Source organism: Ursus arctos, unplaced genomic scaffold, assembly GCF_023065955.2.
Source record: "Ursus arctos isolate Adak ecotype North America unplaced genomic scaffold, UrsArc2.0 scaffold_29, whole genome shotgun sequence".
In the NCBI taxonomy this organism is placed as follows: domain Eukaryota; kingdom Metazoa; phylum Chordata; class Mammalia; order Carnivora; family Ursidae; genus Ursus; species Ursus arctos.
In genome coordinates, this window is record NW_026622974.1 from 31,655,864 (window position 1) to 31,680,695 (window position 24,832).

The following is a 24,832-nucleotide window of genomic DNA, read 5'->3' on the forward strand; positions in this document are numbered from 1 at the left end:
GCAGAATAAAATTAACAACACAAGAAACAACAGGTGTTGGCGAGGACATGGAGAAAGGGGAACCCTCTTACACTGTTGGTGGGAATGCAAACTGGTTCAGCCACTCTGGAAAACAGTATGGAGTTTCCTCAAAAAGTTAAAAATAGAACTACCCTATGATCCAGCAATTGTACCACTAGGTATTTACCCAAAGAATACAAAAATACTAATTCAAATGGATATATGCACCCTGACATTTATAGCAGAATTATCAACAATATCCAAATTATGGAAAGAGCCCAAATGTCCATCAATTGATGAATGGATAAAGAAGATGTGGTATATACATACAATGGAATATTACTCAGCCATAAAAAAGAATGAAATCTTGCCATTTGCAATGATTTCGATGGAGATACATGGTATTATGCTAAGCGAAATAAGTCAGTCAGAGAAAGACAAATACCATAATGATTTCACACATATGCAGGATTTAAGAAACAAAACCAACAATCATAAGGAAAAAAGGAGAGAGGCATACCAAGAAACAGACTCTTAACTACAGAGAACAAACTGATGGTTACCAGAGGGACAGTGGGTGGGATGGGGTCCAACAGGAGATGGGGATTAAGAAGAACACTTGTTGTGATGAGCAATGGGTATCCTATGCAAGTGCTGAATCACTAAATTGTACACCCGAAACTAATATTACACTGTATGTTAACTAACTGGAATTTAAGTAAAAAACTAAAAAAAAAAAGAGAGAGAGAGAAAGAAAAGAAAAAACACGTAAGAACATAGACATAGAAATCCTCAACAAAGTAACAGCAAATTAAATCCAGCAATATATAGAAAGGATAATAAAACATGACTAAATGACGTTTATGCCATGGGAATACCTAATCAATGTAATTCCCATTACCATAGTAAAAGAGAAAATGTTGAACAATTCTCTCCTAAGATCGGGAAAAAAGTATATGCTTTTACAACTTCTATTTCATAGTATATGGGAAACAGTTTAAAAAGACAGAATGCGTTTGAGAAAGACAGAGACATAAATTGAAAAGGAAAATGTAAAACTGCTTATTCAAAGATATGACTGCACAGAGATTTCAAAATCCTAAGAAATCTATTTTTTAAGATTTTATTTCTTTACCTATTTATTTATCTGAGAGAGCGCACACGCACGTGCACTCACGTGAGCTCAAGCAGAGGAAGGGGCAAAGGGTGAGGGAGAAGCAGACTCCCTGCTGAGCAGGGTGCCCAATGCAGGGCTCGATCCCAGGACCCTAAGATCATGACCTGAGCTGAAGGCAAAGGCTTTAACCGAATCAGCGGCCCAGGCATCCCTGACACTCATTATATTATTTGCATGCCAGCATTCAAGTGGCACAGCAACCCTATGACCTAGATGCTGCGATTATTCCTATTGTGCTGGCAAGAAAACTGAAGTTTGGAGATGTCTGTGGGCTTGCCAAGTTCATGACCAGTAAGTGGAGAAGGTCCTTTGCCTGCACAAGAGCTCTGTGAAACCGGTACAGCAGTTGTTAGGTAAATCTTGGGAGAAGGGCAAGAGGAGAGTTCCCTGACCAGATTTTAAACTTCTATATGGCAGCTCCATTTATTCATTTTTTTTAATAGAAATCTATTTTTAATAGACTTTATTTTTCAGAGCAGTTTTAGGTTTATAGAAAAATTGAACAGAAAGTATAAAAAATTCCCATCTGCCCCCTTACACTTTCACCTATAGTTTCCCCTATTATTAACTTCTTGCATTTTGTGGCCCGTTTGTTATAATTTTTGAACTGATACTGATACACTGTTATTAACTAAAGTCCATAGTTTACATTAGGGTTCACCCTTTGTGTTTGACAAATACATACTGTTGTGTATCCACCAATGCAATATAATTTAAAATAATTTTACCACTGGGGGCACCTGGATGGCTCAGTCGGTTAAGCACCTGTCTTCGGCTCAGGTCATGATCCCAGAGTCCTGGGATCAAGCCCCACGTTGGGCTCCCTGCTCAGTGGGGAGCCTGCTTCTCCCTCTCCTTCTGCCCTACCCCGCACTTGTTCTCTTTCTCTCTCAAATAAATAAAATCTTTTAAAAAATAGTTTAAAAAATAATAATTTTGTCACCCTGAAAATGTGCTCTACTTATTCAGCGTTCCCTCCCATGAACCCCTGGCAACCACTAATCTTTTTACTGTCTCCATAGTTTTGCTTTTTCCAGAATGCACATAGCTGTAATCACAGAACATATAGCCTATTTGGATTGACTTCTTTTACTTAGCAATATGCATTTATCCATGTCTTTTCACAGCTTGATAGCTCCTTTCCTGTACTGCTAAATAATATTCTATTGTAGGATATGTCAAAGTTTGTCCACCCAATAATCTATTGGAATGCATCTTGGTTGCTTTTCAGTTTTTGGTGATTCTGAATAAAGCTGCTAAAAACATTCATGTGCAGGTTTGGGAGTAAATACCTAGAAGCATGGTTTCTGGATCATATGGTAAGCCTACATTTAGCTTTGTAAAGAAACGTCAAACTATCTTCTAAAGAGGCTGTACCATTTTGTCTTTCCACCAGCAACGAATGAGATTATCTGTTGCTCCACATCCTTGCCAGTATTTAGTGTTGTCAGTGTTTTGGATTTTATCCCGGAACCTATTTTTTTAAATTAGATCTAACAAGTGAATTTAGCAAGATTGCTGGATTCAAGGTCAGTATACAAAAGTAAATTGTATTTATATATACTAGCAACAAGCAATTAGAAAACATTTAAAAATACTATTGATAATAGTTTTAAAATCCTTAAGAATAAATTTAATGAAAAATGGATGAAACCTCTACATTGAAAACTAAATATTTCCTGAGAGAATTTAAGGAAGGCCTAAATAAATGGAGATATATGCCATGTTCATAAATTGGAAAACTCAACATTATTAAGATATCAATACTTTCCTAAATTGAGCTACATATCCAATTCAATCCCAATCAAAGTCCCAGGAAGACTTTTTTAAAGAAACTGACAAGCTCATTTTAAATTTATATGTAAATTAAAAGAATCTAGAATAGTCAAAGCAGTTTTGAAAAAGAACAAAGATGGGAGATTTACACATCCTGATTTCAAGGTTTACTATAAAGCTATAGTAGTCCTTACAATGTGATCTTGGTCTAAGAATAGACAAGTAAATCAATGGAATGAAATTGAGTCCAGCCATAAGCCCACCTGAAAATGGTCAACTGATTTTCAACAAAGATACTAAGGGAACTCAGTGAAGAAAGAAAGGTCATTTTAATAAATGGTACTGGAACAACTGAATCTTTACAAGGGGGAAAAAAATAAAGAATTCTGACCACTACCTCACACCATGCTCAAAAAAAGTGGGAGAGTACTTCATGACTTTGGAGTAAAGAAAGATTTCTTAGACCAGAGCCCCCAAAAATCACTAACTATAAATTTAAAACATTAATAAATTCCACTTCATCAGAATTAAGAAATGTTGTTATTCGGAAACACCATTATGAAAATGAAAACACAATCACAGACTGAGGAGAAAATCTTCCCAAAATATATACCTGACTAAGTACTGCTATGATAAGTATATGAAGAATTCTATGTTAATCAAGCCTTGATCAAAGAAACAGAACCACGTGTGTGTGTGTGTGTGTGTGTGTGTGTGTGTACATGTGCATGTGTGCACACATGCAGGAAAAGAGAGAAATTTTTATTATATGAACTGACCTCAAAAAATTATGGGAGACTTTCTGTGAATCTGTTGCCTCTACACCCCATACATGAGATCAGCAGATAAAACAGTTGGGCAGTAAAGTCAGATGTGAAATGAAGGAAGTAAGGACAAAGGAATCTGCATGCTTGGGTTAGAAACCCCAAGGACAAACTGGAAACCTTGTAAATCTCTCACCACTTTCAAGTTTCTAATTTCAGTGATTAGGAGATGGATTAGTTTGCTAGAGCTGCCATAACAAAGTACCATAACAAAGTACTAAAAACTGGGTGGCTTAGAAAAGAAACTTATTGTCTTAGTTCTAGAAGCTAGAAGTCAGAGATCAACGTGCCAGCAGGTTGGCCTCTTCTGAGGGCTGAGAAAGAATGTGTTCTCTGCTTCTCAGATCTTAGCTTCTGTGGTTTGCTGGCAATCTTTGATGTCCATTGGCTTCTGCTGAACCACTCTAATCTCTTCTTTCATGTGCCTACCTACAGGTGTTGTCCCTGCAGCGTACATGTCTGTCTTTGTGTCCAAACCCTCCTTTTTTATAAAAACACCAGTTGTATTGGATTATCACCCACCCTAATGGCCTCACTTTAGTTTGATTACCTCTGTAAAGACCCTATCTCCAAGTAAGGCCACATACTGAGGTATTGAAGATTAGGACTCCAACATATCTTTTGGAGGAACAGAATTCAACCAGAAACAGGAGACAAACATGCTCCTGGCCTAGGATTCAGGGTCAGGTAAAGAGAAGCCTGGCTGGACAAAAGGAGCTACAAGTCGGCTGCTGTCTCAGGTCGGCAAGGTAACGAGCAAATAAGTAGAAATGTGCTACCTGTTTTGCTCCAACTTTCGACAAATAAAAAGAAGATGGCTGTTTCTTCACATTTGTGTCCCAGATTCCTTGCAAATTTCCTCTTGTGGCCTCCACTAATCAGAACTACGGACAGGGAATCCTGGCAGGATGTAGTTCCAATTTAGGTAAGTTGCCATAACACAAATGCACAGCACATTCATACAACTCAGTGCAGACAGAATGGAGCTTTTTAAAAATGGATAAAATGTTTTAGTTGACCTTTTACAATATGATATAAAAATAGCCAGTGAACACATAAACAGGCATTCACTCTTACTAGTCTTAAGAAAATGCAAATCAAAATCACAAGATAACTACCGACTAGCTAATATTAAAACAAAAAACTGGTAACATCAAATGTTGATGGGGATGACTTTTTAAGTTTATTTCAATGTGAAACACATACAAATATTTTATCCATCCAATATTTTAAATAGAACTTTATATTATAGTAATTCATAATGTTAATTTGCTTTTATATCTTATTCTCTTAACTACCAAGTAAAGTGGGCATAGCGTGGCTAGGCAGAATAATGGCCTCCCAAAACGTCCTCATTCTAATCCTCAGAACTTGTGAATATGTTAGACTACAGGGCAAAGGGGATCTAAGGTTGCAGAGGGAAGTAAAGTCGAAAATCGCCTAGCTTTAACATAGAAAGATTATCCCAGATTATCCATTTGGGCCCAGTATAATCACAAAGTTCCATAAAAGAGGAAGAGGGAAGCAGAAGAGTGAGGGTCAGAGAAAGATATAATAAAAAATAAGGTCAGAGAGATGCTACAGTACTAGCTTTGAAGGTGAAGGATGAGGCCAAAAGTCAATAAATGTGAGCAGCCTCTAGAAGCTGGAAAAGATAAAGAAATAGATTCTGTCCTAGAGCCACCAGTATAGAATGAAGCCCTGCTCTCATCTTGATTTTCGCCCCTGAGGCCATGCAGATTTCTGACCCATAAAACTGTGAGATAATAAATTTGTTTTTAAGCTGTTAAGTTTGTGGTAATTTGTGATGACAGCCATAGAAAGCTAATATAAGCAGATATTATTATGCTCATTTTATATATAATAAAGTCAACACAGAACCCAAAGAAATTACAAGCAGTAAGACCCACACTTGGAACAGGTCATGGCTTTCTGATAAGGAAGTCATATATATTTTCACTCTCAAAACGTCATGGACTTGAACTGAAAAAATATAACATGAGAGTACTTGAAATAAATACCTGCTCTGTGCAAAGATATGTAAGCTATCTAACCAAAAATTTCAGTTTAAAAGATTTAACTCAGGACCTAGAAGACATTACAGCCTACCACACGTATCAACAATCTTAAATAATTTAAAATTAATTATGTTAATGAATCTTCCCTAGCTTAATGCCCAGAGTCTTGGTTTGTAAGATACCAAGTAAACGACCCTGACGTTTTTCAAGATTTGGAAAATGGCTCAGAGAAGTAAAATGCTCTACACAGTAGGTCAAGTGTCAAAGTTAATACATCTTTTTGAGAAACTGACTTAACACATTAAATTATGAAGCAATCTAGAATATCCTCTAGGGCTTCTTCTTATTCTCAACAACATAAATAAGTCAGTTTAGAAGTAAATAAATATAATAGAAGGAATAGCAGCTCTACATTTCAACTCCACGGGGCATCATTCACCTGAAAAACCCTAACCCTAACCCTTAGCATTGTGTAATGCAGTGTCCCTGAGGGGTCAAGGATAAAAAAATATTTTTTAGGACAGTATATTGTTCTGCCTGTCATACTCATGAACTCTGTCCTTATCTATAAAAGGAAAAGGTAGTCGGTTAAGCACTGTGATTTATGGAAGGAAGAAGGGGAAGTCAGAAAGTATGAAATTCTACCTCAAAGCTATTTTTTTGGATTGAGGCTCTTTTAACTCCAAATAACTTTTTATTACTTTTATTACTAGTAGTACTTGCACAAATACTACTGATTTATTGTAGAAAAATTTTAAACACGAAGGGAAAAATTCATAATTCTATCATTTATAGGGGCTTCTTCCAGCCTCCTTTAGATAGTACATACCATCAACCACACTAGATCTCTTCCCGTAGTAGTTGTGGCCGCTGTGGTTACTGAGATGATGATGTCCTAAGAGATGTTATTGTCCTCCTGATGCTACTGTGGCCTCATACGGCAGGCAATAACATCACCAGTCAATCTCAAAGTATGTATTTTTTGACCACAACATAGGTGTACATCAAGAAATCACTTCTCAGGGCACCTGGGTGGTTCAGTCAGTTGAGTATCTGACTTTTTTTTTTTTTTTTTAAGATTTTACTTATTTATTTGACAGAGAGAGACACAGCCAGCGAGAGAGGGAACACAAGCAGGGGGAGTGGGAGAGTCAGACGCAGGCTCCAAGCGGAGGAGCACGATGCGGGGCTCGATCCCAGAACGCTGGGATCACACCCTGAGCCGAAGGCAGACACTTAACGACTGAGCCACCCAGGTGCCCCTGAGTATCTGACTTTTAATCTTGGCTCAGGTCTTGATCTCACAGTCGTGAATTTGAGCTCCACATTGGGCTCCATGCTGGGCTTGGAGCCAACCTAAAAAAAAAAGAAATCACTTCTCATAAAATAATACTTCCCAATTTTCCTAAGTCCTGCCCACACAACTCCTACCCCTACAACTCCATATTTTATATTATTTGATAGGGATAGAATCTTTATCAGAAGAAACGAAAGGAGTCAGGAAACTTCATCCCCAATTCAGAAATGCTTGTGTTCGAGCATCACCTTCCATGTTCTTGAGAGCTCTTGGCCTCTAGTGAGGTTTAGTATCTTCCCCAAAACACTTAAGCCACGCTTTAATGATACCTCAATACCAAGGGGGAATAGCTGGGATTCTATTTCATGGCCAAGATCAGTACTATATTTTGTTCCTTCTCTTATGGAATATTCCCCGCAGTCCATTCACACTTATCAAAATAAGGAAGAAAAGCCCAGCCCTTGAACCTTGGTTCCACCTACTTACAAGTGGATGAGGCTGACTACCTACCCGTTTAATAAAACGACACACAAACTCCCGCCCTTCTCTAAATACTTCCACGACTAACCTGCTAAAAATCTAAAATTCCAATCTCTAGAGTCATTCTGGTATTGAGAACCTTCACCAGAATGATTCTGTTACAGTGCAGTTGATACCTGAAAGAGACAATATAATCTATATGATATTCACCAGGAAATAGTTAAATATGAAAATCTCTACTTTTCCCTGAGCATCTGTTGAATCTGCAGAAGGGGACAATAAGGTTTGGGGTCCATCTTCTTGCTACAATTTGGAGGATCACATACATACACACCAAACAGGAAGTGACTATTTCAACCAGGAGGGATTTAAACAATCTTCCCATTGATACGTCTCCTGGAGCCTAATTGTAGCAGAGAATGCAGATCTTGGTAGAACACAAAAAATGCAGCCACCAGTAAGAGAAGGAAGAATCAAGACAAAGAGAACCTGGGCTACAGTGAAAACTGAAGGGCCAAGAAAGCCATAAAATCTTTTTTTACATTAACAGGGAATTAAGCTGCCTAAAATTTTCAGACCATAAAAAAAAAAAAAGCATGAACTTTGAAATTACTGACAGAATCATAGTCTGTGGGCTGACAGCAAATAGTAAGGAATCTAAATGAAAAAACAAAACCCAGTGCAAGCATCACAGAGCAAACTATTATGGAGCACACAAAAGATATCAGAATAACTAAGACAACACAAGATATGGACAACAGACCAGAACAGAGACTATTCCTTGGGCACATGTATCCAGGATGAACTGAAACATCACAACTGAATGTATTTGCTAAGTTAATGCACATCAAAATGAGCTTAAATTAATGCTCAGCACTCATTCCAGAGTCTAAGTGTAATCACTGCAAGATTTTGGGTTGTCTTTGTAAAGTTCTTAGTTTTAAATCCCAACAAATCTTCAGTATTAAAACATCAGCATGAAGACAGACCTGTTAGTCACTGGAAGTCACTCCAAAAGAGAACAGGAAATAGAAATGCAAACTCCATCTCCAAATACGAAATGAGAAAAGGGCTGCTAAGTTCAGCAAAAGGTAAACTGGAATGTGGGAAACTTTCAAAAAAGGACTTTGTCTGCAAATCTCAGATAAAGTTGAAAAATCTTAGTAATTCAGTTAGTGGCACACCCAGAGGAACAAGAGAGAGGGGGATGACTGAGGAATCACAAGTTTAGACAAGCAGTATCATGATGAGGCAAAGTGGAAGAAATCTCCTCTGTAATGTGAGCACATCTGAAGTTACTTGGCTCTGTTGGCTGAAGTGATATAAATATTAGTAGAAGTCATATGCACTTAAGCTTGTTTTATAAGGAAATTAAGTAGAACTTCCTGGTCTGGGGGAAATTCAATTCCTCTAAAGATGTGTAACAACTAAATAAGAGCCAGCACAAGATTTATATGAATATATTACTAGAAAATGGAGAAAAGGAGCACAAAATACAAATGACAGATAAAGGATATTCATATTAATGTTGCCATGGGATAGATGCAAAACGTAATTAAATATAAACCATGGATATAAAACACTTAGTAAAACAAATGTCTCTATAAAGCAAGACTTCAAAACAGAATTATGCAAGGTCAAGGAAGATAGTGAAACAAGAGAATTAAAGATAAGTTTGCAAATGCACAAAAGAAATCAGAAAGAAAAATAAAGCCATTCCATAAATTAAGACCACAAAAGTCAGAGAGAGAGAGAGAGAAAGAGAGAGAGAAAGAAATAAAGAAATAAAGAAAGAAAGAAAGAAAGAAAGAAAGAAAGAAAGAAAGGGAGAGGGAAGACGGGCACATGGAGAGTAGGACTGAAAATTATTTTTAAAAAAAGAAGAAACAGCTGAAGGGAAAATGATTAAAGAACAGAAGGAAAATGATGGCTGTAGAAGGCAAAGGAAATCCAACATACATATAATTAATATTCCTGAGAGAATGGAAATAAAGGGGATGGAAAATATTAAAAGTACCATTCAAAAGAACTTTACAGAAATAAAATAACACTTGAATCTACAAACTGCAAAAGCACATCATGTCTCTGGAAAAACTAACACAGAATGATCAACGCCAAAACGCATCTTAGTAAATGTATCCAGCAGAATCCATCAAAAGATAGAATCCATTCAGTAATTTCATCAGGGAAAGCTTAATATAGGGAATTATTAATTGTAAGAGAGGACTGAGTTAATAAGGAATTGGCTAATGATAAGTAAAGATAACTCTACAGAATACAGGAATAGCAGATATAAGTATCAGCCACTATCCCTGGGGCTGAGATAAGCAGCACCCCTTAACCCTGCACCAAAACTAAAATCCAGACCTTGTTGCAAAATACATAATTCTGACTTCACTGGATATTAAAGAACTTGCTGAAAGTCCACCCTCTGGGAAAACTATCTACAGTAAGGTTCTATTTCTACTGCAAAGTTTCCCAAGAGAGTGCCAGGAGAAGCCATTCAAGGAGAGGTGTCCTGCTGGTGGCATTTTACTGAGAAGTCACTGAAAACTACCAAGGGAAGTTGCTGGCCACTGGGTGCTGCTAACCAACATGTTACAGGAGCCAGATATAGAGGAAGCAGGGGACTATGGGAGCCAGGCAGTGGAGAAACCATCCAAACTGCGGAAGCCAAACACCAGAAAAGCTGCATGTTTAAGAACCCATGTTCTAGAGAGGCTGCCCAGGCTGCAAGAGCCTGGCACTGAAAAAGCTGCTCGTGCTGAAGGCAATGGGTATTAGAGAAGCTACTGGTACTGAAGGAGCTATACAACTGTCCGTGCTGCAAGAACCAGGCCAGGAGAAGCCATCCATGCTGCTCGGCACTAGAGAACCCATTTGCCCTTCAGAAGCCCGGCCAGAGAAACACACCTTCTACTCCTGTGCTCTTCCTTCACCCTTCACAGACAGAACTCAATATCATGCCATCTGGCAAAAGAGAAATATTTAGAGTTCTCCCTGGGGCCTGGTAACCTGCCAATGGGAATTGTATAGATACTTTAGGATGGGCAATGTTGTTTTCATGTCCAATTTTTCTTTTCCATATTTGGAATAAAATCACCCATATGAAAAATTATTTCTTCATAAATTCCGTGGAGTTTTCTTTCTTTAGAAGTAGAGGAAATGGAAAATGTATGAGAGAATAGAATAGTAAAAGATGTCATTGTTTAATTAAACTGATAATAAAGGTTCTTTCCTAAGTGTGAAACTATCTTCCCAATAGCTAGTTGAGAAACGAAAATCCTTCTATGGCTGATTTCTCTGTATTACTGGCCTATGAGGTGATCTCAGTATAAATTCCCCTTTCATTGACTAAGTTTGTCTCTAAGGGTACTCAGGAGAGTTCACTTCCACTGAAAAGAACCCACAACCAGGGAGAAGGTTCTTGTTCCAGACATGCTGGCACCTGGAATATTCAGAACATTCACAGAAACAAAAATATAACACTAAATTTAAAACCAAAAAGTCTTGCAAAAGTCAGTGATTTTCTTATTCTTTAACCAAGAGATTGAGAGGCCAACAGAGTCTGATAATGTTGCTTTTAAACAAGACATTTTTAAAACACAGCTGGGCTACAACCCAAGTTTGAACACTATTTCACATAAATTAATTAGTAGAGTTTAGATATTGATAAAAGTCTTACTGAGACTATAGTGTTAAATTTGGGGAGTTTGTTACAAGAAATTTTGAGGAATGATATAGAAAGGTATTATTTTTTTATGGTTACAGAAAAAGAATAGTAGAGTTAAAAGGTAAAGCACAGATTTAAATCTGACTAGTTTCTTTCCTAAAACTGGGTTTGGATTTATTTTCAATGTAATGTTTTAAAGAATATTCTCAGCCTTTTTTTTATCAAGGAGATTCTAATTGCTGTACCACTTAAAATGAAGCATTTGAGCAAATAAGCATTTTATCAGAAAAAGCTTTTTCACTAAGCTTGCTAATTAGAGGTTTACAGTCCCTAGCTTTAGTCAGAATCTATTAGCCAGCATTAAAACAAAGAAATATCTATATGGCTAATGGAATGAAAGTACAAACAAAGAACGGAATAAAAAATTCTAGTTTTTATACTGAGACCTTAGGGGCTTATAATGCTGTGCCTCTACCTCTCCAACCCCCAGATACCTAGGGACTGCCAGAGAGACGCCAAACGGATTTTGGACTAATTCTGAGTTCCATCATCATGTTTTGTACTATTCTTATCAATAGTTATTTAGACTGTTGAGACATAACACATGATTTAACTGATCTTTAAAATAATAACTTATATTTACTATTTGTCTTATTTGGTAGCTATGTTAGATAGAAGCTAGATATGAGCAGTGGAAGGAAAGCCCAAGGCAGAGTCCCAAGTCCTTGAGGGGGAATGACAGACACATGAGCTGGAGGCAAGGACGGTGATTAAGTGCTTATACATTAGAAGCCTGGGAGTACAACATCCTGTCCTGTGGCTTCCAAGACCTGGGGACTCACAGAAAAAGAGCCATAGGTGGAGAGCATGTGCTCTCCTCTTCCACCTTTGCCCCAGGGTAACCCATCAAAATGCATCTCCATTGGGTGTAGAGATTACTTTAAAAAGTAAAAATTCTTTATTTAAAAAAAAAAGTGTTCTCTCCAGCCTCTGAACTATAGCACTGCTTCTATACCTTTCACATGGTGTGTAAGACTATATCCTGTCTACATGTCTTACCTCTTCCACTACACTATAAGCAATTTCAGGGCAGGGTTCATGGGTTACAGATTTTTCTTAGCCTCTTATATAACACAGCATCATGATTTGCAGATATGAGATGCTCAACTAGTATTTTTGAATCAGAAAATAGTTCCCCAAAAAGGATCTTTAGGACCATACACAAAAATAAACTCCAAATGGATGAAAGACCTCGATGTGAGACAGGAATCCATCAAAATTCTAGAGGAGAACATAGGCAACAACCTCTATGACATCGGCCAAAGCAACCTTTTTCATGACACATCCCCAAAGGCAAGAGAAACAAAAGATAAAATGAACTTATGGGACTTCATCAAGATTAAAAGTTTCTGCACATCCAAGGAAACAGTCAGAAAAACTAAGAGGCAGCCCACGGAATGGGAGAAGATATTTGCAAATGACACTACAGATAAAGGACTGGTATCCAAGATCTACAAAGAACTTCTCAAACTCAATACACGAGAAACAAATAAACAAATCAAAAAATGGGCAGAAGATATGAACAGACACTTTTCCAATGAAGACATACAAATGGCTAACAGACACATGAAAAAATGTTCAAAATCATTAGCCATCAAGGAAATTCAAATCAAAACCACACTGAGATACCACCTTACGCCAGTTAGAATGGCAAAAATAGACAAGGCAAGAAACAACAATTGTTGGAGAGGATGTGGAGAAAGGGGATCCCTCCTACATTGTTGGTGGGAATGCAAGTTGGTACAGCCACTCTGGAAAACAGTGTGGAGGTCCCTTAAAAAGTTAAAAATTGAGCTACCCTATGACCCAGCCATTGCACTACTGGGTATTTACCCCAAAGATACAGACGTAGTGAAGAGAAGGGCCATATGCACCCCAATGTTCATAGCAGCATTGTCCACAATAGCTAAATTGTGGAAGGAGCCGAGATGCCCTTCAACAGATGACTGGATTAAGAAGTTGTGGTCCATATATACGATGGAATATTACTCAGCTATCAGAAAGAACGAGTTCTCAACATTTGCTACAACATGGACAGCACTGGAGGAGATAATGCTAAGTGAAATAAGTCAAGCAGAGAAAGACAACTATCATATGATTTCTCTCATCTATGGAACATAAGAACTAGGATGATCGGTAGGGGAAGAAAGGGATAAAGAAATGGGGGGTAATCAGAAGGGGGAATGAAACATGAGAGACTATGGACTATGAGAAACAAACTGAGGACTTCAGAGGGGAGGGGGGTGGGGGAATGGGATAGACCGGTGATGGGTAGTAAGGAGGGCACGTATTGCATGGTGCACTGGGTGTTATACGCAACTAATGAGTCATCGAGCCTTACATCGGAAACCGGGGATGTACTGTATGGTGACTAACATAATATAATAAAAAATCATTAAAAAAAAAAAAAAGGATCTTTAGGACAATACTTCTTGTCTCCAAGCAGGCAGAGTTTAGTCTAACAGATGAAACCTCACAGGAAGGGAAATCCAGACACCACTGAACCAGTGCCCAGCCAAGCTCTATTGGAGCCTAATCAAATGATAAAAATCAGTTATACAGATCCTGAATTTGAAATTTTGATATTTTGTTCATTGTGAATGTTTAAATGTTAACTTCGATTATTCAGATTATTCAGGTTACTTAAATATTGGATTAAAATACTACTCATCTTGATATCTGTGGTTTTGACATCTCCTTAAATTTTGCATCTCACTCACCCCACTCTATTCCCAGCCCTCCAGTAGTCTTAATCAGTAGACAGTAACTTCAGGGATCCAGGCTATTTGCCCATTCTCAGTATGATGCTGACCATTGTGTGGGTTAGGAAAGAGCTAGACAGACTACCAAATTCTCAGGCAAAGCTTATATACTGTAATGTTGAACTAGAGTGTTAGTGCAGTCCTACAAGCACTATGCCAAGAGGGAAGATGGTCAGGAATGTGAGACTCAAAAGCCCCAGAAACCACCAGGATCATTCCCGGCACAGTGGAAACATTTCCACTGGGCCACAAGATTTTCCTTTCAGGCCCAACCAGATGGTAAACTGGAACTGTGGCTATATTTCTTGCCCTAGAAAGGAATGGTTCAAGAACTCAGGCAAACATGTATTAATATAGGGCGTCTATCAGTAAATATAGACAGGAGTACCTATAGAAGACATGGTTGATAAAGAGAGGGATACCCTTTCTAGGGTTTGGGTTTGGGTTGTGTGTGTTATTTCCCTCTCCAAAGAAGATGACCTTAACTCCTTACATCTTTACACATATGAGAAACATTCAAGTCTTTCGCAACTTCATAATCCACAGTTACCCATTATAGTTTATAGTTTATACCCATCTTTTTATAGTTTACTGTTATAGAGTTTAAAATAAAATTGAAGCACTTAAGTAATATGATTTTATAACCACGACAGTGAAGAGATATCCAAAGTTATTTACATCCCAAACCATCATTGTCTTAGGCCTGCTGACCTCCATTATCAGACTTAGCAGATGGCTTTTTAAAAATAATTTTCAATATTTATTTATTTGAGAGAGAGAGAGAGAGAGCGTGCACATGCATGAGCAGGGGGAGGAAAGAGAGAATCTCAAGCAGACTGCATGCTGAACACAGAGCCAGATGAGGGGCTTGATCCCACGATCCTGAGCTCATGACTAGAGCCAAAACCAAGAGTCGAACATGCAAATGACTGCACCACCCAGGCACTCTTAAATAATTTTTCAAAATGAATTTATTTATATCATCATGGGAAATATTGAGTCCTAAATGCTAAGAGAACAAAAAAGCTTCTTCACATGTTCTTTTTTGCTCATTTACTCTTTAGAGACAGAGAAGATCTATTGGTAGATTCTGCTTAGGTCATCCCTTGGCATTTATTTCAGAAATGAAAACAACTGTAACCAGTGTTCCCAGGTTTCAAATTATTCTTGGTCACCTTTTCTTTAATGTCCTGGATGATCTATCACCCTATTTGCTTGCAGAAGCCCATTCTCTTTCTCTGATGTTTCTGAAGATACTCAGAGCCAACCAATCATTTACCATCTTTCACTCAACAATTTTAGCTTCAACTCCATCTATCTCCCTATACATAATGCTGCTTCACACAAATGTCTATCAGTTGTGAAATGAATAAATAAATTGAATACAGTCACAACATGGAATATTATACAGCCATGGGAAAGAACAACTGCAACTACATGCAATAACATGGATGACTCTCAAAAACATCAGGTTTGGCAAAAGAAGCCAGATACCAGTGGGCACATATTGCATGAGTATACTTCTTTAAAATTAAAAACAAGCCAAACTAATCTTGGATGGTGGTTACTCTTGAGGGAGCTGTCATACCTGGAAGTAGGTAGGCAGGATCTTCTGGGGGGATAAAAATATTCTGTTTCTTGACGTAGTGAAGAGAAGGGCCATATGCACCCCAATGTTCATAGCAGCATTGTCCACAATAGCTAAATCGTGGAAGGAGCCAAGATGCCCTTCAACAGATGACTGGATTAAGAAGCTGTGGCCCATATATACAATGGAATATTACTCAGCTATCAGAAAGAACGAGTTCTCAACATTTGCTGCAACATGGACGGCACTGGAGGAGATAACGCTAAGTGAAATAAGTCAAGCAGAGAAAGACAATTATCATATGGTTTCTCTCATCTATGGAACATAAGAACTAGGAAGATCGGTAGGAGAAGAAAGGGATAAAGAAAAGGGGGGTAAAAAAAAAAAAAAGAAAAGGGGGGTAATCAGAAGGGGGAATGAAGCATGAGAGACTATGGACTCTGAGAAACAAACTGAGGGCTTCAGAGGGGAAGGGGGTGGGGATAGGCTGGTGATGGGTAGTAAGGAGGGCACGTATTGCAGAGTGCACTGGGTGTTATACACAAGTAATGAATCATCGAACTTTACATCAAAAAACAGGGATGTACTGTATGGTGACTAACATAATAAAAAAATATTATTATAAAAAAATATTCTGTTTCTTGATCTGAGTGCTAGATATATAGGTGTGCTACTTTGTGAAAATCCACTGAAAATTTTCTCCGTATATACTATACACCAATAAAAAGTTTTGTGAAAATAATAATGTGGTTGCCAGATGCCACTGCTTAAATCTATAACCAACCACTTTTTAAAGGAAAGACTCACTTAGGAAATAAGGTATTCCAAATATTCTACATATAAAGAGGGAGCAAGAGAGGTCTACAATAAAAATTATTCTTAGAAAGAAAAATACACTGTATGTTAACTAACTGGAATTTAAATTAAAAACTTTCAAAAAACTTTCAAAAAAATAAATAAAAATACATATAACTCTGATTCTAATTCTACATTATTCCTGATAGAAATGTTTTCCTTAGCTATAAACACATATACCTAAATACATAGTTGGTTCTTGCACCTAGATTCTCTTCAGAAATCTACAACAGAACAGGTCCAAAACTAAGTTTGTTTTCTCCAAAACCTACACCCCCACCTTCTCTATCTCAGCAAATGGCACCACTACTCACTCTTCTAACCAAGTCAAAAGCATGGCATCTTCTTACTTCCTACATTTTCCTTACTGCCCAAACCAATAAATACTATTTATTACCAATCTGCCTCTAAGTGATCATTTTAGTCCCCTCTCTTCCACTCCCCACTTACCTGCCTTATTTCCATCCATCATTATTTTTGTTATGAATGATTGTGATTAATGGCTCCCCTGACTCTCATCTCATTCCTCCACAATCTCTCCAGCCCAATGCCTTCAGAGCCTTGTAAAGCCACACAAAGATAATCAGTTTCCTAGCTATATACCCATCTTTAAATTTAACCAAAAGCTGTTTCACACATATTCTGAAAGAGGTGTCTTTAATATGTTCTCCTCTCAACAACAACAACAAAAAGTTTCTAAAAAGTAAAGACTGTCCAGTTCTGATATTATGAAAATAATGTGTGACTTCCACCACAATTTCCCAAGACTTCTCTGGTGAGAAACTTGTGGTAATAAAATATTCTATGTTTCATGAAGCAAAAGATAATTGCTTCCATGTTTAAAGTGGCCATGTTTGGAGCATCTGCCCAATCTTATGTCCTCTATAAAAACCTCACTTTTTCCATGGTAAAGGGTAAACTACCCAAGCTGTGACCATATTATTGGACTTTGGGTTGAGTATTTTCTCCAGAGAAACTACTGCCATCGTTTGAAAACTCATTTAAGCTAGGCCAATCAATTTCTCTACTGGGAGTTTGAATATGAGACTTAAAGATGGTTGTCAGTCTCCATTGGGCACTTACTAGGACTAGGAAAGAAAAGTTAGAATTGATACACAAAGAAGAGCAGAGGCAGGAGACTGTGGTCTGGAAGAACCAAAGTCAATCTGAGTTTCCCCCTTTTCAGTTCCTGGATCCAGTCCTTACAGCCTGGAAATACTACCTGCTTGTGGATATATGCCATGGCCTGATTCCTTAAAATAAGTCCTTTACCTGGAGTGAGTTTCCAATACTAGTAAATAAAAGATTATAGAGTAAATCAAAGCTAAATTCATCTAGTTACCCACCCTCAAAAAATCCACTTAAAAATATACTATTTTCTATTAATATTGACTTTTTTTCACTTCTATTAATGCTTTAACCAAAGAATAAATCCCATATCCTGTAAAAATAGACTGAACACATTAAAATGTCAAATCTTAAAATGGAAATATCAGCCATATTGCTTTATAGCAATGCTGCCAACTTTTTCCATGCCATACCTCATATAAAAAATGATATTGTTTGTACAGTATACTGAAATGAATGGAATGCATGAGGTCACAGGCCCAGAACCAACCTGGCTTCCCAAAGACTCAGAGGATCAATGTCTTACATGTTTGTGGCATACCAGTATGCCCCAGCACACCAGTTAGGGAGTTCTTAATAAACATATCTTGCGTAACTGGAAAGTGTATCCCCATATTGAAAGAGCTTGAGATTGTGCTGTATATATAGTACCAAACAGTGAGGGAAGAATTTAAAAACAAGATAGAGAACCTTCTGGGTGAGTCCTCTGAGGAGAGCTTATAACCTAAAAATGGCACTAACTTTGGTTCTAATAACTAATAATGAGAGGGGGACACTTCAGAGCTTTTGAAAAGACTCAAAATCTAATTAAACAGATGGAATGACCACATAGTACTTGTCCCTGCCTTCTGAGATACCACCAAAAAAGACAGCAAAGGAATAAAAAGGGCAAATACCATGAGGAAAAAAAGAACAGCAGGAGATTCAACAGTAGATGAGATATTTTAAGAAATATATTGCACATGGAAAGCACATGGAGAATGACAATTTACCCAAAAAGGGAAGGAGAAGCTTTGATCTAAAGTCTCTGCCGAAAAGGCTGTCGATGAAAACTAAGGTGACTTCATCTTTAGAACTCTTGAGTTATTAAGGACTTGGAGATACTTCATATTTCAGAATTATCAGAAGGTAGAAGTAACAAACAGGCTAAATACAACACTGGTTGAGTAATAAATAACGTCCCCTCCACCATCTTACTTAACCAGGCAAACACCCACTCCATTCTCACTGCCAACACAACTCTACCCTGGTTAGGATAGTAAAGTTACTTCTCTGGAATATTTGAACCAAAAAGGCTATAGACTGGGGCAAGTCAAATGCAATTAAAAATCTAGAAGACACACTAAATGAAATCTCTAAAAAAAAAAAAAATTAAAATGAGACAAAGGATTGGAAAATAATTGAGAAAAGAGACTTAGAGGATTATTCTATCAGATCTAACATCTGAATAATAGGAGTTACATAAAGATGGAACAGAAACAAGTGGAGGGGAGAAATTCATCAAAAGTGAATTGTATAAAGAAATGTACACGGTGAGATAGTCCAAGATGGTGGAGAAGTGCAACATCTTAGTTTCACCTGGTCCCAGGAATTCAGCTAGATAGTTATCAAATCATTCCTGGGGCCTCAACTGGAGATCTAAGAAAAGAATAGCTCAACTCTACAAATAGAAAAGTGACCACCTTCTGCAAGGTAGGAGGTCAGAGAAGTGAATCTGAGGTGATATATGGGAAGGCAAACCGTGGGGGGAGGGAGCCTCCATAAAGTGATAAGTAGCAGAGCACAAAATCAGAACTTTAAGAATCCTGCTCCAATGAGGGATGTTCCTGCCTAAAAGGCACTCAGGTGGTGAAGCGGGGCAGATTCCTAGGTGGGACAGTGTGGTCTCAGAAACCCCAGGATCACAGGAAGACCAGGGGTGCCTGAGTGTGGCAGAGTTCCCAGGCATTGGAGAGCAGAAGCCAGCTGCAATCAGCGAGCCCAGGAGTGGACTTACATCTCTGGGTTGCCATAAACCCCGGACAACCAGATAGCCGGTCAACCGCTCTATGAGCAGGGGCCCAGCAAAGGACAGAACTGTGACAAGATCCTCCCTTTCTCTCCCAGGAGGAGCAGAGCGGATGTGCACAACAGGAGTTTGCAGGGTTTGGAGACTCCAAATAGGTTTGTGTGCCTGAGATAGAAACCCTGGATCACAGGCTGGGTGAGCATAGAGTGCAGAGACCAGGGAGAGAGAAGTGACTGACTGCTTTTTCCTGAGGGCCCACTGAGGAGTGGGGCTCTGAGCTTTCTGCTCTGTAGCTGGAGACTAGGAGGTCACCATTTTCATTCTCATCCTCTAAAGTGGCATGGAAAGCCTTCAGGGAACAAAAGACACATAGAGCAATCTGGAGCAGCTTACATAGCCTGTTCCCCTGGCAAGGGTGGTGCAATTCTGTCCAGGGCAAAGACATGGGAGAATCAGTACAACAAGCCCCTCCCCCCAGAAGATCAGCAAGAACATCTGGCTAAGATCAAGATTACTGATCATAGAGAACTGCAAAACTCCAGTGCTAGGGAAAAATAGTATATAGAATTAATGGGTTTTTCCCCATGATTCCTTAGTCTCTCAATTTTAATTTTTTTCTCTCTTTTTTCAACCAATTTCTTCTTTTATCAACTCTTATTTTAACTCTTAATCTTCATTTTTACACTTACACTCTATCTTTTCATCATACTTAATTTTATTTTTGTGTATATATAAGCTTTTCTTTCTTTACACTTTTGGGACACAGTTTCTTCTAAAAAACAGACCAAAATACACCCAGAATCTAGTGTATGGCTCTGTTCTTCACCTGACTGATCATATTCTTCTTTTTTCTTTTTTTTTTTTTGTTAAAATCTTTTTTAGATTTTCGTCTTTACACTTAAATTATTCTCGATGAATTTATTTTTTTTTGTATATATATATATATATAAAGTTTATTTTCTTTACACTTTTGGGATGTATTTTCTTCTAATAAACTGACCAAAATACACTCATGATATAGTGTATTGCTCTGTTCTGTTCACCTGTATGTTTATATTCCTTCTCTTTTTGTGTGTCTTTTAATTTTCATTTTTACAGTTACATACTATCTATTCATTATATTTAATTTAATTTTGTACATATATAAATTTTTCTTTCTTTACAATTTGGGATCTAGTTTTCTAACAAGCGGACCAAAATACACACAGGATCCAGTGTATTGTTCTGTTCACCTCTCTGATTATATTTTTGTATTTGTTGCTGTTGTTATTGTTTCAGGTCTCTTCTGATTTGTTCAGTGTATATTTCTCAAGGGTTGTTGTTGCCATTTTAGTATTTTGTTTTCTCATTCATCTATTCTTCTCTGGACAGAATGACAAGATGGAAAAACGTACCACAAAAACAGAACAAGAGACAGTATTTACTGCCAGGGACTCAATCAGTACAGACATAAGTGAGATGTTGAAACTAGAGTTCAGAATAACGATTATAAAGATATTACCTTGGTTTGGGAAAAAAGCATAGAAGACACTAGAGAATCCCTTTCTGGCAATATAAAGGAACTAAAATCTAATCAAGTCAAAACCAAAAAAAAGGGCTATTAAGGACATACAATCAAAAATAGAGGCTTTAACTGCTAGGATAAAAGAGACAGAAGACAGAATTAGTGCTATTGAAGACAAAATGACAGAGAATAAAGAAGTTGAGAAAGAGAGAAACAACTACTGGATCATAAGGGGAGAGTTCAAGAGGTAAGTGATACCATAAAGCAAAACAATATTAGAATAATTGGGACCCCAGAAGAAGGGGCAGCAGAAAGTATACAGGAGCAATTTATAGTGGAGAACTTCCCTAATCTGGAGAAGGAAGCAGGCGTTCAAATCAGGAGACAAAGAGCAGCCAATTATATAAATCAACTAAAACCAAAATTAAACAAAAACATTGATAATAATACAATAACAGTAGGGGACTTTAACACCCCACTTACTGCAGATCATCCAAGCAGAAGACCAACAAGGAAACAAGGGCTTTGAATGACACCCTGGACCAGATGGACTTCACAGATAAATTCAGAGCATTCCATCCTAAAGCAACAGAATTCACATTCTTCTTGAGTGCACATGGAACATTCTCCAAAACAGATCACATACTAAGTCAAAATCAGGTCTCAACCAGTACCAAAACACTGGTATCATTCCCTGCATACTTTCAGACCACAATGCTTTAAAACTTGAACTCAATCATAAGAGGAAATTTGGAGAAAACTCTAATACATGGAGGCTAAAGAGCATGCTACTAAAGAATGAATGGGTCAACCAGGAAATTAAAGAAGAATTTAAAAATTCCTGGAAACAAATGAAAAGGAAAATACAACTGTCCAAAACCTTTGGGATGTAGCAAAGGAGGTCCTAAAAGGGATGTGTATAGCAATACAAGCCTTTCTCAAAAAAGAAGAAAGGTCTCAAATACACAAACTAACCTTATACCTAAAGTAGCTGGAGAAAGAACAGCAAATAAAGCCTAAACCCAGCAGGAGAAGAGAATTAATAATAATTAGAGCAGAAATCAATGAACTAGAAACCAAAAGAAGAGTAGAACAGATCAATGAGCTAGAAGCTGGTTCTTTGAAAGAATTAATAAGATTGATAAACCCCTGGCCAGACTTATCCAAAAGAAAAGAGAAAGGACCCAAATAAAACCATGAATGAAAGAGGAGAGATCACAGTCAACACTAAAGAAATACAAACAACTAAAAGAACATATTATGAGCAACTACACGCCAACAAACTAGGCGATCTGGAAGAAATGGATGCATTCTAGAGACAATAAACTACTAAAATTGAACCAGGAAGAAATAGAAAACCTGAACAGACCCATAACCAGCAAGGAAACTGAAGCAGTAACCAAAAATCTCCCAAAAAACAGGAGTCCAGAGCCAGATGGCTTCCCGGGGGAATTCTACCAAACATTTAAAGAAGAACTAATACTTATTTTTCTGAAGCAGTTTCAAAAAATAGAAATGGAAGGAAAACTTCCCAATGCTTTCTATGAGGCCAGCATTACTTTGATCCCAAAACCAGACAATGACCCCACCAAAAAGGAAAATTACAGACCAATATCCCTGATGACAATGGATGCAAAAATTCTCATTGAGATACTAACCAATAGGATCCGACAGTACCCTAAAAGGATTATTCACCACAACCAAATGGGATTTATTCCTGGATTGCAAGGGTGGCTCAACATCCACAAGTCAATCAACATGATACACTACATTAATAAAAGAAAAGACAAGAACTATATGATTCTCTCAATTGACGCAGAAAAAGCATTTGACGAAGTACAACACTCTTTCTGGATTAAAACTCTTCACAGTGTGGGGATAGAGGGAACATACCCCAATATCATAAAAACCATATTCAAAAAGCCCACAGCAAATATCATTCTCAATGGGGAAAAGCTCTCACTTTCTTTTCTTTTCTCAGTCAGAAACACACCAGGAATGTCCACAATCACCACTGTTGTTCAACATAGTACTAGAAGTCCTAGCCTCAGCAATCAGCAATCAGACCACAAAAAGAAATAAAAGGCATCTGAATTGGCAAAGAAGAAGCAAAACTCTCACTCTTTGCAGACGACATGATACTTCATGTGGAAAACCAAAGAGACTCCACCCCAAAATTGCTAGAACTCATACAGGAATTTAGCAATGTGGCACAATATAAAAGCAATGCACAGAAATCAGTTACATTTCTATACACTAACAATGAGACCGAAGAAAGAAAAATTAAGGAATCAATCCCATTTACAACTGCACCAAAACCATAACATACCTAGGAATAAACCTAACCATTGAGGCAAAGGGTCTGTACTCAGAAAACTAGAGAACACTCATGAAAGAAATTGAGGAAGACATAAAGAAATGGAAAAACATTCTATGCTCCTGGATTAGAAGAAAAAATACTGTTAAAATGACTATGTTACCCAAAGCAATCAAAACATTCAATTCAATCCCTATCAAAATACCATCAGCATTTTTCACAGAGCTGGAACAAATAATCCTAAAATTTGTATGGAACCAGAAAAGACCCCAAATAGCCAAAGGAATATTGAAAAAGAAAACCAAAGCTGGTGGCATCACAATTCCAGACTTCAAGCTGTATTACAAAGCTGTAATCATCAAGACAGTATGGTACTGGCACAAAAAGAGACACATATATCAATGAAACAGAATAGAGAACCCAGAAATGGACTCTCAACTCTATGGTCAACTAATCTTCAACAAAGCAGGAAAGAATATCCAATGGAAAAAAGGCAGTCTCTTCAATAAATGATTCTGGGAAAATAGGATAGCCACATGCAGAAGAAAGAAACAACCATTTCCTTACACCATATACAAAAACAGACTCCAAATGGATTAAAGCCCTAAATGTGAGACAGGAACCCATCAAAATCCTAGAGAAGAACACAAGCAGCAACCTCTGTGACGTTGGCCATAGCAATTTCTTGCTAGACACGTCTCCAAAGCCAAGGGAAACAAAGGCAAAAATGAACTATTGGGACTTCATCAAGATAAAAAGTTTTGTACAGCAAAGGAAGCAGTCAACAAAACCAAAAGACAACTGACACTCAATTTCTTTCATGAGTGTTCTATAGTTTTCTGAGTACAGAACCTTTGTCTCAATGGTTTGATTTGTTCTAGGTATCTTATGGCTTTTCATGCAGGAGAAGATATTTGCAAATGACATATCAGAAAAAGGGCTAGTATCCAAAATCTATAAAGAATTTATCAAACTCAACACCCAAAGAACAAATAATCCAATCAAGAATTGGGCAGAAGACATGAACAGATATTTCTCCAAGAAGACGTACAAATGGCCAACAGACACATGAAAAAATGCTCCACATCAACTGGCATCAGGGAAATACAAATCAAAACCACAACAGGATACTACCTCACACTTGTTAGAATGGGTAAAATTAACAAGTCAGAAAATGACAGATTTGGTGAGGATATGGAAAAAGGGGAACCCTCTTACACTGTGGGTGGGAATGCAAGCTGGTATAGCCACTCCGGAAAACAATATGGAGGTTCCTCAACATGTTAAAAATAGAGCTACCCTATGACCCAGCAATTGCACTACTGGGTATTTACCCCAAAGATACAAATGTAGTGATCCAAAGGG

General features: G+C 37.7%; 1 long non-coding RNA gene across 1 annotated transcript in view; it reads right to left on the minus strand.

The window, feature by feature from the left end:
• Positions 1 to 24,832, minus strand: part of LOC130541992 (uncharacterized) — a 322,187-nt gene that overhangs the window by 262,392 nt on the left and 34,963 nt on the right. The gene's annotated exons all lie outside the window — the stretch shown is intronic.